We start from the raw sequence: 4,629 nt of genomic DNA, 5'->3' as shown, positions 1-4,629 counted from the left end.
GCTGATCTGGATGCCAGGTGAATGACAACTCAAGCTGATGGCTGCAGGAGACTGCTGCTCTGAACTTACTTAATTCTGCTTTGAATCTTACCTGGCTTTAGTTTTACTGTAGCCCAGAGCACACTGTCAATGGGATCTGTTGATCTGTTCAGCAAATGCCAAGCCAGGCTGAACTACAACTCAGGCATCTTAAGAGAGGAAAAGTAGCAATTCCATTTAACGTTCTGGTCCCCCCGAAAGAGTTAGATTCTGGAAAACACAGCTGGTGTGTTTCTTAGCTAAACAATAAAAAAGTAATACAGCTCCCTTTTGGAGGGATGAGCAGTGATAGTGTTTCAAGAAGGAATTACGTTTAGGTGGTTGGATGATGAACTGGGGACAGGGTGGATACCCTCCAACTTGCACTATTCTTTATATGTTGGTAGCACTTTTCTCAGGCAAAAGAAAAGCTACAGTCATGGTTAGGATATTAGAAGGACAGAGACCGTTACCTACCTCTGCTCCCAGGGTAGAGCAAGCAGCTACAAGATCAATGTACCTTGTTTTTCTTAACCCAACAGCTGAATAATATTTAATCTATGTTGAGGTGACCTCTGCCTGCCTTCAGTTCCAGGGCAGCACTCCCCATCTGGCAGTAAATGCTGTTTGCAGAGACAATAGTTGTGTCATGGCCCAGCAAGACTAATGTGAGCACCAACAAGAATAACAGGAGCAGCATGTGTTAGTGGTCAGCAGGGCAGAAAGCCATGGAGTTCGTGGGCTGCATGATGCCTCTGGGCTTCAGCAGCCCTTTCCCTTTGTGTACAGGGACGGTGTATTTTGTTTCCAAGGGAATTTTATGAGAACTACTTCAGTGTGGGTTTGGCAGTTAAGAGGACACGCACTTCAGGGATGGAATAAATGTCAAGACCATTGCTTCTGGGTAAGAGTATAGGCATCAAGCATAACCTGAGCAAGCAGAAATGGACACGAGCAATTGAGGCAAGCGCTCGCACAGGGGATTGGCAGGTGTGCTCAGGGCAGAGTGAGCTGCTGTGTTTACAGCTCTGCACTGGGCAGGCTGCAGCCCCTGGAAATCCAAGTCCTGTGGGATTTCCCACAGCACTATAGTGCAGGAGTGTTACATAGGACTGGAGTTCATATTGTTATCAGGGAAAACTACACTTGCACCAAGTAAGTTGTTTGACAACATACAGTGAATTACAGGGTGCTGCCCAAGTGACTGTAGTGCACTTACTAACACTCCCTGCCCCCCACCGCCCCCACCCTCCAGTGACTGGCTAGCAAGAGTACTTAACTGGCTGAGCATGGGCCTGTTTGTCTTACGATTAGAAGTCTCGGGCTGCCTTTGTAGACAAGGCATTTTCTAGGTGAAATAATTACTTTGGCTTCTGCTCTATGATATTAAAACCCATTTGAAAGGCCATGTGGTGCCCATGCCACCAAACACTGTCATTCCCCAGGCCACCCACCCTGAAATCGTGCTGCATTTGCACTGTCCAACCCCAGAGAAGCCAGTGACTGCCTCGAGGATGGCCTAAGCTGACCATGTGGAATACGGAGAGCACAGGAGAGGCACCACCTGAAGCCTTAGGCTGGGCTGTGTGCAATCACACGCTGCTCACAGGAGCAGAGTCCTGCAGGTGCTTCAGGTGGCTGTCTGCAGTAAAGGCCCTTCCCTTGCTTGGACGGAAACAGTGGCTTGAGGTAGGTGGTGCATGGCAACACTGCCTGTTTACTGAGAACCGGCCAGCTTCCTGGAGATGAGGATGACAAGGCTGCCAGTAAAGTGCTGGAGTTACTTTGGAAAGCAGGCAGTCCACAGCTACTCGAGAAGAACCCGATGCTGAGAGGAATCAGGTGAGTCAGGCTGTGGGGCTGTATCGCTGGGTGCTGGAATGCTGCTTCCAGGTAAGAGATCCTATCTAGTGGGACCTGGTGTGTGCCTACACACCTAACTAGATAGCAGAGTCCTGCACCATTAGTCACCAGGGAGCCAGCCTTAACCCTTTGCTGTCCCTCCTAAGTGCTCCTCCCAACAGGCAAGAGTGCACAGCAGATGGCAACACGGACACCCAAATCGGTGTGTAGCATCCTGCTTGGCTAAGAGCTGTCATCTGCTTGGCCTGAAGAGTATCAAAGGGCACCTCTTCAGGGCCTGATCTCAGTGCAGGGTGAGGGACTGATACTGCGCAAACTGCAGTACGTCAATAAAAGTTGATAGTTAACCCTCTTTTACCAGCAAGGCATGACCTTGGCCTGTCAAGGAAACACACTGTCAGCAAGGTCAGGGGCACAGCCAGCAGCACGGCTGTCCCTAGGACTGAACCTGTTCCATCTCCCATGGGGGTCCATGGCACACCACCAGTGAGGGCACAGGCATGTGACATCCTGAGGGCAGCACCGTGTGGGGTTTGTGCACATGGAACATCCTATTCCTGTGCCATGCAAGTGTAATTGCCTCACCAGTTCCCCACGATCCCCAGTGATAACAGCCCTGCACAGTCCTCCAGCACGTGCCTCCCCATCTCCCCCACAGCTAAGTTTTTATGGTAATTAATATTCTAACAGCAGCAGAAGCAAAGAAAACAACACACGCTATTTTTTTTTGTCCTCATAAATAACTAATCTTGATACTTCTCTTTGAATAGAATTTCTTCAGCTTTTCACAAAATATAGTACAGTTATTTAAACAACATTGACCAGCATCAGTAACAGAAGGGGCAAAAACCAACATGTAAATTGGCTACAGCAGAAAGGGCACATGGCAACAGCTCCTTCCCCCTCCTGCCCCTCCTGCCACTTGTTGCTGAGAAGCCAGGCTCAAACATGAGTTGATTTTGTACTACCCTACCATTACATCAAAGCTGAAATGCTCTTGCATTTTTCAATAGGCAACAGTTAATCTTGGATTTCTTTACACAATCAGTTGCACTTTGGAAAAAACAAAAACAACAAAATACCACCTTTGACTGGTTCTGTTCATTGTATTGCATGATGTGTGTTTAGCTGTATCTACAAAAGGCACTATAGAAAGAGAGGAGACTGGTGGGGAGTGGACCGGAGTAGGTTGGAATCGTTTAATGCCCTGGATCACAACATGAGACTACCCACAGCGTCTCTGCGCCTGACCTGCCTCACTGCCAAGAACACACCTGTCCCTAACCCATACCAAAGGTCACTACGGCTTCTGTATGTACAAACTAGGCTATAATACAATCATTTACAGTCTGTAACACAACATGGTGCAATTCTGTCCATGATACAGTACTGCAACGTGCTGGAGGGAGTGAACCCTCTTGCAAGAGTGCAGATATGTGCAGCTGAACAGTCCCTGCTGAGCCCTCTGTCCCTGCACTGTTGGCTCCTCTGGCCAAAATGCCCCAGAGACACTCATGTGGTACCTTGGCAGCACCTTTATCAGCAGATGTACCACTCAGGTCTCCCCTCACTTCCCAGGCTTTGGTTTCAAAATGAGGTGGAAACCTTTTTGACTGAAGTGGTCCAGGAGTGTTGAGAATAACCTCAGATCCTTGCAGTCCTGCGGGAGCAAAGCCAGCAGTTGTTCTCCAGTGCTTGAGCAGCCAGGACACAGTGCCATGAGTGAAGGAGGGCAAAAAGGACTCGAGTAGTGGCTGGGTGGTTACATATGTGATTACTACTCAGGGCAGGGGGAAAAGAAATAAATTAAAAATTGGGTGATTTCACAAGTGGCCTGAAGCCACCTTGCCAGCTGTGCCTCATCCTGTGCCGCAGCTGGAGCCCCTCACCCTTGCTGCGTTCAGTGACATTGACAACACAGCCCCTCGCTGCCATCACTCTAGCTATCAAAACCTAGCTGTCACCACTAACACCAGGCACTGGGTCGGTCAGTGCTCAGCTGCTGTCTGATCCGAGAAAGTTGGAGGAAAAGGAGTACAAGCGCTCTAAGTTATCCTAAATTAACTGCTCACTCTCAAACCTAGCACTGTCTCTGGCAGAGGCACAGCTTTGAAAAAAGCAGCACGAAGTACTGAAGCTGGCTGGCTGGCAAACCCAGCTGCTTCTCAGGAGAGACAGCCTGCCGCCCGGCTCAGGGACCCACGCCGTGCACACACTACTCGCTGCAGAGGTGCAGCCACCCTTTTAGGGCTGGTTGTGCCACGCTCAGCTGCTGTGCCACATGCCACAGCTGGCAGGCTGGCAGGCAGGGCATCAGGCCTGCCTACCTCACCCCAGGTAACCCACACGGCACGAGGGAGATGCAAGAGACTCACCCTGCTGCAAAGGTGAGAGGTGAGGAGCAGCACCAACCCCTTCCCAGAGCACATGGCAGCTCAGGAGAACACCTGAAGTGCCAAAGCCAGAAGTGTCCAGGGCTTCTTGCAAACCCTGTGCTGGTTTGGCAGGCCCATCACCCGCACAGCCCAGCGGCTCTCCGTGGGCAGCGGAGCTGGCTGCCCATCGCAGAGCAGGGAGTTGGTGCTGCAGAGCTGAGCCCCACCAGGACCAGCTCCTGCCTGGTCCTGAGCCCCTGCCCAGAGGGGAGCTGACACATGCTTGCCCGGGGCAGAAGGGACCGTGGCGGTCACCTGTTCCCCACCTGCACTGCAGACAGTTGGGACCCTGTCCCTGCCCACCTTGAGGGCC

Source organism: Acanthisitta chloris, unplaced genomic scaffold (assembly GCF_000695815.1).
Source record: "Acanthisitta chloris isolate BGI_N310 unplaced genomic scaffold, ASM69581v1 scaffold18544, whole genome shotgun sequence".
NCBI lineage: Eukaryota > Metazoa > Chordata > Aves > Passeriformes > Acanthisittidae > Acanthisitta > Acanthisitta chloris.
Note: the sequence above shows the minus strand (reverse complement) of the source record.